Raw genomic sequence first — 12,551 nt, 5'->3', positions numbered from 1 at the left:
ACCATGATGTTGGTTGACCTTCTATGTCGACTAAGCCTCCCTTAAACATCCCAAAGTTTAAGAGTAATGCTGGAGAGGATCCTACCAACCACGTCCGCTCCTTCCACATGTGGTGTTCATCTAACTCCATTATCGATGACTCCATTCATCTTTCACTCTTCCAACACACACTCATTGGAGACACTGCAAAATGGTATGTAGACCAGCCCATCACATCTCATTCCATTTTCACGATGCTTGTTAAAGCATTCCTTTCATATTTATAGTTACTTCTCTGGTACGACACTGGTATGGAGCTATTAACCTCATTTCATCAGTCCTCCACCACTCGCCTTTCTGACCATGTTCAAGAGTGGCGTCGAAGGAGGAGCACATGTTGTGCCCCGCCCTTCGAAGACCGTCTCTATCTCGATTGGTTTCTTAGGAGCCTTTTAGCACCCATTGGAAAATATGTTGCGTCCCATTTTCCTCAGACTGAGGAAGAAGCTCTCCAACCGGCTCTAAGATATGACCTGATTTATGCACAATCCAGCTATGTCTACATCATCATTCCAGACCTCCCTTGTCGTGGAAGTGCTAATGCATCGGGGGCATCTCGCACCACCGACGGTATCATTGGAACCCTTTCACATCCTTTACCATATACTCAAATAATTTATGGTTATCCACAGGGGGGCACCAGTTCCTCTAACACTCATGCCCCTCCTACTAGCAACATGTTTTCAGGGCTCCAACCTGTCTACCAAACCATTGCTCCTCGTTATGCACAGCCGAGTGCTCTAGCCCCTCAAGCATTAGCACTGTAGTCTCCCATGCATCCTCAGCCCCAGTAGCCACCACCCCCTTATTTGGTCAATTTATTATGAAAATTAACACAAGTATTTAATTATCAATCGAGGCTTGTAAGCTTAGAAGCATGTCCAAAGTATAAAGATTTTAGTTGCATTCAATTTTAGAAGATGAACTATAAAGATTGATGGAAGTGCATATTACAAATATAACATCTAACTTAATAGTTTCTGATTCAATATTCAATAAATGAGGAAAGAGGCTCCTAACTAAGGAGTTCCAGGTTGTCCTTTCCTACTGTTAGAGTCGGTCTAGTTATCCCTCCGTCAGAGATCAATGCTCTTTTGCATTTCATGATTAGGTGTCCCATCAGTTTTGGTCAGTTGCATTTCGTTAGGCATGCCAATACTCTGATGGAGTGGGTTGTGTCATTCATTCCCCTCATGCTTGGCACTGCTGGTTCAGGCCTGTTTATTAAAATAAGTCTTCAAAGGACATTTACAATCATGTTTTAAATTTTTAGGTCTTAGGTCTAGGGTTGAGTCAATTTTGTCTTGAAAAGTCTTAGAAGACCAGCAGGCCAGAGGGATGACTTTGATAGATCATCACTTCAATAATTTTCATCATTGTACAACTGAATTAGGACTTCTCTTCAAAACTCTGTTTTGAAGATAAGTCGCCATCTCATTTTTGTAAAAAATTGTCAAAATTTTCAGTTCTTCAAATGTTCAAGTGCAGCCTTGGTCTCCTTTGCCAGAGTATATCAGAGCTATCCCTGCAAAAATTATCAGAGAAAATTCTGATAGGTGTGCGTGGAGGAGAACAGAGATCTTTCTTGTACAGTTTTTGACAGAGAGTTTAATGAAAAATATAGCTCTGACCCCTGAGATTCCTGTGGTATGAAATTTGACATATGTTTCTTCTCTGTCTCATATGTATCTTGTAATGTTTTTCATTTCATTCCTAACTCATTTCTGTTGAATACTTTTAAGTGAGAAAGGCAGAATTCAATTTATTTGCTCTACCTTGAGGAAGTATTCATAGTTAATGTTTTCTTCTGTTTGACAAGGATCCATCTTCTATGCCCTTGTCGACTTCTCAGCAGTCTTGCCATTCCGTTTATCTCAAATTAATTGTTAAATTTCTTGCCTACCTTTCCTCAGGAGATAATCTGTGTTTTTGATTATATTTCTCTGTTCAAGCTGTTTCTTTGCCCCATGCAGCCCAGAAAAACCCCATCATCCATCAGCCTAAAATCAGTATTTCTTATTGTTCATCTCAGCCCCTTTGAAGACTTTTCTGCCGAGATAGACCCGGAGAGAGCCCTCTCCTGTCCTCGTAGGGCTAGCTACGAGGCTGAGCTTGGTTTGATGTTGCCTCGAGTTTTTCCTTCCTCAACTTGAGGCAGATTTGAGTGCTAACATAGTGGCGACCATACTGGGGACAAAATCTCAATGGTTTACTTGCTGATGAGTTTGTTTCACAAGTCTTAGACGGAGCCTGAAGTTATGCCAGGTAGCCTTCGAAACGCTTTTTCTTTGCATTAGCGAAAGTAGATAAACGCTGCTTCAGTCAATCTCCAGTTAGCTTGTGAAACTTGTTTTGCAAATCACCCCAGTACTTTTGATCGTTCTAGACCTTTGGATGATTGAGTCTAGAAAACGATTGGCTGAATTATTTTAATTCTTTTGATTTTCTGATAAACACACTGGCTTCAAAAAGACATACGAGAGCTAATCCAGATCCGAATCCACCTCCTATTTACGAAAATCCAAACTTGATTCGAAAAATCCTCCGTCAAGAAAGCTCGGCGACTCCCTTGGTTAAATCTCATTCATGTCCTGCAATTTTTGAGTATCTTGAAGAACTTGATTTTGACGAGAAATTTGAATTGTCGCTGTTTAAAACTCAATCCGAAAGTGCACTTGATTCTCTCGTTCCAAATCCTGACTTTGCTGCAGCTCTTAAAGTTGAAAAACATAATAAATTAATTGAAAATTTTATCTTGAGGCACCTTCAGAGTGACATTCAGGCTGCAAATCATGCTGATTTCCTAGAAGCTGCATATGAGAATATTGGATCTGCTGTCATGACTTCCACTTTGAAAAATCCCACCGAACCGCCTTTCATTCCCACCATTCCTGTGCAACCTATAATTACTTATTCAAAATCTGCAGCTAATTCCCCTCCTTCATCCCACATTGTTTCTCCTCCGCATACACCTCCTCATACTCTTCATACTTCGGTTACATCTTCTCCACCAACTACTCCCAGACCAAATCCGCCTAGAGCAATGGCTGCTCAGTTTGCTCCTCTCGCTCTTCCTCAAGATTTGCGTGATATACCCGCGGATTATCAGAGTAAGATTCCTTTATTTGATGGCACTCCTCAAAGTGTGTTCGCTCAGCAGCACATAGACAAAATGGCAAATCTTTGTGGTTTATATGAGATTGATGACGAGGATGTAACTATGCGGTTGTTTGTGCAAACATTCGGAGGAGAGGTAAGAAAATGGTTCAGAGGCTTGGGAGCCAGAAGTATACCTACGTTGGCTGAACTTCAGAGACAGTTTCTAGATCGTTGGGAACTCAGAAAGGATCCGCTTCAGATCAATGCCGAGTACAATAATATCAAACGCAATCATGGTGAGTCTGTCCAAGACTATATTATCAGGTTCAATAGAGTTTATAATGCTATTCCGGATGATTTAAGACCATCTAGAAAATCAGCTCTTCTCAAATTCCCGGATGGTTTTGATCCAGAGATGGCTTATTCATTACGGGATAGAGATCCGCCTACTTTAGAAGATATGCAAAAGATTGTTGTTAATGTTGAGGCGAATCTGAATGACAAGAGAGCACGGTTGAAGGCAGAGAAAAGAGTGACTATAAAGGAAGAATCTACATCAGAACCGCCTTGGCTTCATGAAATGGAAAAAATGCTCAAAAGAATCAACCTTGACAAATCAGAACTGCAGATTCGTAATCCAAATTACCATGGCCAGCAACAACCTCAGTTCAAAATTAAGCAGCGTGAACCAAGAGTACAAGAGTCGGCAGCCCAGCAACCGATCAAGACTCCTCTTTTGCAGAATTTCGTGAGTCAAGATTCAGATGAAGATGCTGATGTAGTAGGAGACCAAAATCACTTCTTTACTCCTGATGATCTACCCATTTACATCACTGAAGAAGAAGAGTATGGAGAAAGTTCAGGCGCCCAGCAAGATGAAGATTTTATCTTAGCTAATGATGCAGATTTAGATGATTACCAAAGAGGATATTTGAATGCCTTGTCCACTCAACAGAAGCAGTATTCATTGAGAAACCGAGATGTGCCTATCAATCCGATTCAGAAAAGAAAAGAAGCTACAACACCAAAGACAGATTCACCGATACCACAGAAGAAAGGAAATGAGACAATTGATCCCATAACTAGCAAGATATCAGCAGCAGAAAGGACAAATCAGCCAAGTATAATCAAAGATAGGAGGGAAGTTCTGGTCAAAGAAGTCGACAAAGTTTCAGAATTTAGTTTGGAAAATGAAATTTCCAAATTAAAAGTATCTATTCCTTTGACTAAAATCATGAAAAACAACAGCTACCGATGTCAAGTCTCTAAAATTCTGAATTTTGATCCCATGTTTGACACGGTGAACGTTGAAGATGATCAGCCAGAATTGATATTCGGGCCAGCATTGGATGGTGAGTCCCCTGATAGTGATGTTCCTCCCTTTTATATCAGTTTGAGATTGCATGAATATGTTTTGCACAATGCTATGTTCGATTCGGGTGCTTCGCACAATTTGATGCCAAAGGCGATCATGGAGAAGTTGGGGTTAGACATTACAAGGAAATATCATGATTTGTATTCATCTGATTCTAGCCGTGTAAGATGTATCAGGCTCATCAAAGATTTGGTTGTTAGCTTAGACCAAATCCCAGCGAAGAATGTCTTGATGGATGTGGTTGTGGTGGACATTCCTCCACATTTTGGTATGCTACTTTCAAGATCTTCGGGGGCTAAGTTGAAGGGTACTCTACAGTTAGACTTTTCTTATGCTACAATTCCAGTCTTCGTGTTGGCATTATGATTCTGGTTTGGCTCTATGGTACAGGTGTTGTACTTGATGGCAACTCATACAGGTGGCAAAACTCTGATCAGGCTCTCAAAATGATAAAAAATAAGAGGTCCGCAGGTGCTCAGTGAAAAAGGTGCGTACACGCAGGTACTCCGACCAAGAAGTGCGTACATACCCGCAGGTGCCCCGTTCAGAAGGTGCGGTCCCCCATTTCACTCACTCCAAGGCATAGAAGCGCACTCATGTGGGGTTTCTTATGTTTGGCCCGTGGTATTTAGCCCGTCGATCATGATCCTACGGTTTTGATCCGTGGTATTATTTCTATATTATTATTATTATTGAGCCCAAGGTTTTTGGGTCCCTTGTATTGGTTCTCTATGGTTTTGATTCATGGTTTTAGTAAGGGCTCACCTATAAAAGGGAAAGGAGATCACTTGGCTAGACACTTGTGAATCTTGAATATCTTAAGATCTGAAATATTGGGTTATCGGTTTCAAAAGCTAGATCTAAATTAAGGTGAAATAAAAGGCAAATCTATTGATAAGTCGTGATCTCTCGAGCGCTTGATCAGATCTGTGGATCTGACTATCTGTGGCACACTGGTGGACTGCCAATTTGGCCCTAATCAGAGGTTCGCAGGCGATTAACGGTGCAAGTGCGGGTGTACGCATCCTAGAAGAAGGAGAAGTGCGTGAGTACGCAGCGCGACAGAAGTACAAGTGTGGAGGTTCGCAGCGAAGAGAAAGGAGAAGTGCGGTGGTACGTGGCGCGACAAAAGCCACAGGTGCGGAGGCACAGTAGGGGTATGCAGTGAAACAGGGGTCTAAGTGCGGAGGTACGCGGCGCAATAGAGGCAGTAGGTGCGAAGGCACAGTGAAAGTACGCGGCGCGAGAGAAGCAGTAGGTGCGGGGGCACAGTATAGGTACGCATCGTGTTTGAAGGCACAGTGCGTGGGTACGCGGTCCAGTTCAAGGCTCTCTGCGGGGATACGCAGAGGCGCAGAAGGTGAAGTGCGGAGCCACGCATGCCAGATAAGGAAAAACTGTGGATCTGTCTTAAGGCATTTATTGGCTGACTTTTCTCTGTTGATAAGGTGTTCTGGGTTTAGTTTACTGTTACTGTTGATCTAGTTACTGCAGTTGACTAGGTGATTTACATGTACTTGATGATCATTTGATGTTCATGGATCCAGTTTGAAAATTTATGAAAAGTGGTCCTTGAAAGAAAAGAAGTAGGGGGTTGTAGCTCCCTTCCAGGAGAGACTGGAAAACGAGAGAGAGAGTTGTAGATCTCTGCAGGTTGTAGCCTGCGTACTGGTAAAGGACTGCACCAGTACAAAATCATTGTAAAAGAAGTTTCTAATTGAAAGAAGATAGAGACATATTGCAGCAGGTGGTTTTCACCCACATTGGGTTTCCACCTTATATCTGGTGTTCTATGGTGTGACTATCTATTTTTCATGTTCTTGTTCATTATTATGCATAAGTTAATCATCAATATCTGAAGAATAAGTTGAAGTATAAATTTGGATGGTATATTGAAAAGTTTTAATAATACTGATTCACCCCCCCCCCCTCTCAGTATTATTTCCAACAATTGGTATCAGAGCAGGTCCTTCAGAGAAGCTTGATCGCTTGAAGGAAGATCATTCATCATGAGCAACTACGAGAGGGAAGCATCAATCAGGCCACCAATTTTTGATGGAACAAACTTCAATTATTGGAAGGTAAGAGTTACTGCCTATCTTCAATCTCTTGGTACAGAAGTTTGGGATATCATAGATACAGGCTACACTTTTCCTTCAGCTACTCCTACAGATCCGGCCGAGAAGAAGAAATATGAAACAAATGCTAAAGCAGTCAATACTCTGCTGGGATGCTTATCTCAATCAGAATTCGTGAAGGTTATGCAATATAAATCTGCAAAAGAAATATGGGACAAGATTGTCTTGAGCTACGAAGGAGATGAACAGGTAAAGCGTGCTAAACTTCAAACCCTCCGAATTCAGGTTGAGAATCTCAGAATTTATAATGATGAAAGTGTGGCTAACTATTTCCTTCGGGTAGACGAGATTGTTAATTGCATGAAAAACTTGGGTGAAGAAATAAAATAGGCTATTGTGGTTGAAAAAGTTCTAAGATCCTTGTCCCCCAAGTTTGAATCTAAAGTGTCTGCAATAGAAGAAAAGGAAAATCTACGAACTCTTACTATGTCTCAGCTACACAGAATTCTAACTGCTTATGAAATGAGAAAAGGAGGTCCATCAGACAGGAGAGAATTTTCTTTTAAGGCTTTAGGCAAAGGAGACTACTATGAATCAAGTCACGTGCCAGAAGAAGAAGAAGAATCAAATTTTGTCAGAAATCTTCAACGGGGTACTGGAAGGTTCAGAGGTAAGTTACCTTTTAAATGTTTCGCTTGTGGAAGAGTAGGTCATTATGCTGCCAAATTTCCTCATAAGGATAAGATTGATAAAGGAAAGGAACCTGCTAGATGGAACAAGAAACAGAATGCAAATAAGAAAAGCTACTACACTGATGAAGACAGTGATGGTCTATCAAATAGTGATGAAGATGAACGAGGTAATGACTATAAACTTTTAATGGCATTTGAAGATGATGATTACATGGATTCTATAGATGTGGATAGCTTTTATGAAGAGATTTCTAGACTCAAGACATGTATAGAAGAAAAGAATGTGATCATTGATACCCTACAATTTCAAATTGATGAAAAAGAAAAACTTCTTGAAAAGTTAGAATGTGAAATTGTTGGCCTTAGAAAAGAAATTGAGAAAACAAAGGCTATTAATCTTAAGTTTTTCAAAGGATCTGAAACTCTGGATGAGATTATCAATGTACAGCGTTCTCTGCTAAACAAGATAGGTCCGGGATATAATGGAGAAACATCTCAAGCATCCACCTCAAAGAGTTATCTTGATGCAGCAAGAAGGAATGAGCAAAAGCACAATGGAGATCACCAGGTAAAGCAGGGACGAATTACATCGAGAACAAACAAAGACTATCAGGTAAACCAGGGGCAATTCGTCTTAAGGGTAAACAAAAGCTACAACCAGCCATAGGTAAAATCTTCTCAATTTGCTTCAAGAATGGATGACAATAGAAATTACAATCATCTGGCCGGTAGATTTGATAATCGCAGAAGTTTCTTCAATGGAAAATGTTTCTCTTGCCATAAATTTGGTCACAAAGAAGCTCAATGTGTTGCATATAAAACAATCATGACTAGAGAAGCTCAAAAACAAAGAAGTATGATCGGGATTACAAAAAGGACCTATAACAACTTTTCGGCTCTTGAAAATGAAGTTGAATGTTCTATTTGCAATAAATTTGGTCATGAAGATTCTGAATGCAGGAGCAGGTTTCAACAGACAAAGGAACAAGCCTCATGCACTAGAATATGGAGAACAAAGGAACCACAAACAGAAAGATGTGGGATAGCATTTTATGCAGAGGGACAGGAAAATCTATGGTACATCGACAGTGGATGTTCGAAGCATATGACAGGTGATAAAGAAAAACTTGAATCATATTCTGCTTTAGAAAAGGGAAAGAAAGTTTCTTTTGGAAATGATACTCCTGCAGCTATAAAAGGAAAAGGCACTGCTCAGTTAAAGGAAAAGGTCAAAGCTGGAAATGTTTTGTATGTTGATGGATTGAAGCATAATCTTCTGAGTGTCAGCCAGATGTGTGATCAAGGAACTGAGGTAATATTTAGATCAAATGGATGTCGTGTTCGTGATCTTAATACAGGTGAAACAGTGATCAAAGGTAGAAGAACTCCAAATAATCTATACATATTTGAAGAAGGACGACAACAATGCTATTTGAGCAAGGATGATGAACACTGGTTATGGCACCGGAGGTTGGGGCATCTAAGCTTTTCACAAATAAGGAAAGCATGCAAATATCAGGCAGTTCGTGGTCTTCCAGATATCAAAATTCCAGACAACACCATATGCAAATCATGTCAGTTTGGAAAGCAAACCAGAACTAACTTTCCGGAGAAGGAAGGATCAGCTAGCATGCCTCTTGAGCTAGTCCATACAGATGTATGTGGTCCATTTAGGAAAAGGACACCTCGAGGAGAAGAATACTTGATATTATTCATTGATGATTTCTCCAAGTTTTTTTGGTTAGGACTTATGAAGCACAAAGACGAAGCATTCGAAAAATTCAAATCCTTCAAAGCCTTGGTTGAAAATGAATCAGGTTACAAAATTAAGTGCCTCAGGTCCGACAGAGGTGGGGAGTTTACCTCAAATGAATTTTTCGATTTCTGTGAAGAACATGGGATAAGAAGAGAATTCTCTACAGCTAGAACTCCTCAGCAAAAAATGGAGTGGTGGAAAGGATGAACAGAACAGTCCAACAAATGGATCGTGCTATGCTTGATGAGTCTGGAACTCCCGCAACTTTCTGGGGTGAAGCTACATTTGCTGCGGTTGTTATTCTCAACAAAACAAATGTCCGAGTAAACAGCACTCAAACTCCTCATGAGCTCTGGTATGGTGAGACTCCTTCGGTAAAGCATTTCAAAATCTTTGGGAGCAAATATTATCTTAAGAATACTAATGAGCAACTTGGCAAACTTGAACCTAGAGCAGATGAAGGCATTCTTCTTGGTTATTCTCCACACAGCAAAGCATATAAGTGCTACAATAAAAGACTTGGAAGAATTGTTGACAGCATTGATGTAGTGGTTGATGAAAAAGGATACATTCCTAGGCAAGTAAATCATGAAAATATCGAAGAAGATGAAGACTACCCTCAAAGACAGAATGATGAAGAAGAAGAACCTCAAGAAGCACCAGAGGAACAGATAAGGATAGAAGAGAAGACTCCATCCAGGTATGTTCAGAAGAATCACCCAGAATCTCAGATTTTGGGGCAAAAAGAAGCAGGTGTACAAACAAGAAGAACAATTGCAGAAGCTTCAAGCTATTTGGAATTACTCTCTTCCACTGAACCACAAAATGTGAAAGAGGCATGCAAAGATGAATGTTGGGTCAAAGCAATGGATGAAGAACTTGAGCAGATCGAAAAGAACAACACTTGGGAGTTAGTTCCTAGACCAAAGGACAAGAATGTTATAGGGACAAAATTGGTCTTCAAAAATACGTTGAATGAAAATGGGGAAGTAATTAGAAACAAGGCCAGACTTGTTTGTAAAGGGTATGCGCAGCAAGAAGGGATATATTTTGAAGAAACTTTTGCTCCTGTTGCAAGACTTGAGGCCATCCGAATGTTCCTTGCTCTCTCAAGCTTTCAAAAGTTCAAAGTATTTCAAATGGATGTAAAATCAGCCTTTCTGAATGGAGACTTAGAAGAAGAAGTATACATTGAGCAGCCAGATGGGTTCATTCTTGGAAATGATCCAAATCTTGTATGCAGACTGAAAAAAGGCTCTCTATGGTCTTAAACAAGCTCCAAGGGCTTGGTACTATCGTGTGGACAAATATCTTCATCAACAAGGTTTTTCAAAAGGATCAACAGATAGCAATCTTTATATAAAAGTTGAAAATGACAAATTGCTAATACTTGTTGTGTATGTAGATGACATTATCTTTGGCAGCAATGAAGAAGCTATGAGTCAAAGCTTTACCTTGGTGATGCAGAAAGAATTCGAAATGTCCTTGCTTGGAGAACTGACATATTTTCTTAAAAACTTCTGTGCAGAGGAATCATGGCCATGGTAACGGGTTCTATTTGTTCAAGGCCTGACAGGCCTTTCCCCCTCCATCTGAGATCTTCAGCGTGTTCTTACGGCCTTCTGCGCAATGCCCATGGAATCAATGGGTGGTTTCATGACAGATCTTCTGTGCATGACGGTGTTCATGTTTCGAAGGCACTATCGGGCAAATTTGAGAACCCGGTGAAAGCCACTCTTGAGAATAGCTGGAAGCCAGAGACGGGTCCTTTTGGGCGAGGAACGGAGGTCGGAGAAACATGCAGGTCCAAGAGAAAGGCCGAATCGCGTAGGAGGGTTTGGCTGGGAAGGAGTAACGTGACAGAGTCGACTGTTCGTGCCCCTGCTGTAGCGGCTAAAAGAGTCCAGAAGGAGATTAAATGGACAATGTTGGAAAACAGGAGCGGGGATTCACAGAACTAGCTCCGAAAGCTATCCTATTTCAGATCCAAGAAGACTGTGGGACAAGTGTTTGTCAAAAAACCGCACCAAGATTTGGTTCAAAAAAGAGGCCTGCTCTCGGTCCATGCTAAGAATGGATGTGCTGAGAAGGTTTCAAGAAGCAGGAATAAACCGCAAGGTCCAGATAACATTTGGACTCTGCAAAGTCCTGCAGAATTAAAAGCTGAGCACTTCAGGGGAGCCTCTTGCCCATGCAAGCTCGGGAAGTATCAGGAGGATGCAGGGCTTATGTTTGACAAAACACCCCTTCAAGATTTTCTCCCAAACAGAGGCTTGTTCTCTGTTTCAGCTCAAACGGAATGCGCTGGAAAGCACAGCAGCAAGCAGAAAATAGATGACTCAGCACCTTATCAGATTCTGATTGTGCTCCTCTCCGGCAACACTTTGCTGCAGTGGGTGAAACCTTCAGATCTAGTGCAGGACCTTAAGCAGAAATTGGAAGATAAAGAGGGGATTCCTACTGCCCTTCAGCGTCTCCTCCTCGAAGGAAAACAATTGGAGGACTCATGCCCCCTTTCCTGTTATAACATTCAGAGAAATGCTTCCATCACATTATCCCTTCGACTGAGAGGGGGAGCTGTTGGACAGTCTTCCTCTGCTGCAGCATTTTCCTATAAGGATGCCGTCCATGCTCAGAAGCCCAAGGAAAAAGTCTCACCAGTTCAAGCTCCTAAGCCATTATTAGTAGACAAGTTGGAGGAAACCCCATCCATTGAAATAAATGATCCTTCGCTGGAAAGGACTCACCAGGTGTTTGCAGAGTCAGGCATCATATGCAGGTTCAATGGTCTCTGGCCTCGCACAAAAGATCTGTATCAATGGATTCACTCAAATTGGACCAAGAATTGCAAGGTCATTCTTTGTTCAAAATGATTTTTCATCACCCTGTTTGTTGACAGTGAGGACTACCAAAGAGTTCTAACAGAAGGCCCATGGTTTTGGAATTCTGCGAGATTATTCCTCACTCCATGGTTCCAAGACTTCGATCCATCCACATCAGTCATTACCAAACTGTCAATCTGGATTAGACTTCCCAACCTTCCAGTGCATCTATGGCACTTTGTTGTTTTTGAAGGAATCGGTAATTCCTTAGGACGTTTCCTCAACACAGATGCCTCAAGAGGGCAAAAAGGAATTTACACCTACGCCAGAATCTACGCAGAAATAGACATAAGCAAAGGACTACCCGATCAAATCATTCTAAAAATAGGAGACTTCCATTGGACTCAATCCCTGGATTTCGAGAATACAGCCTTTCGCTGCCGCAATTGCCATCTCACAGGGCACCTTCAAAATTCGTGTCCTTCACTGCCCCCCCAAAAAAAGAAGGCCAACTCTAAGCCAAAATCCAAAAGCTGGAAACCTCATGATCCTCCCCCATTGGATGTCCTTTCCAGCTCAGATGAAGAGGACGAGGACGTGGAGATAGATGAGGAAATCTTGGACGAAACGCCAACACAGGTTTCAACATCGGTTTGTCATGAGGAAGCCACAGTCCCTCCTATTTCTCAG

The sequence above is a fragment of the Pinus tabuliformis genome, chromosome 8 (assembly GCF_031772625.1).
Source record: "Pinus tabuliformis cultivar Carrire ecotype Pingquan chromosome 8, CPIR1, whole genome shotgun sequence".
Lineage (NCBI taxonomy): Eukaryota > Viridiplantae > Streptophyta > Pinopsida > Pinales > Pinaceae > Pinus > Pinus tabuliformis.
Note: the sequence above shows the minus strand (reverse complement) of the source record.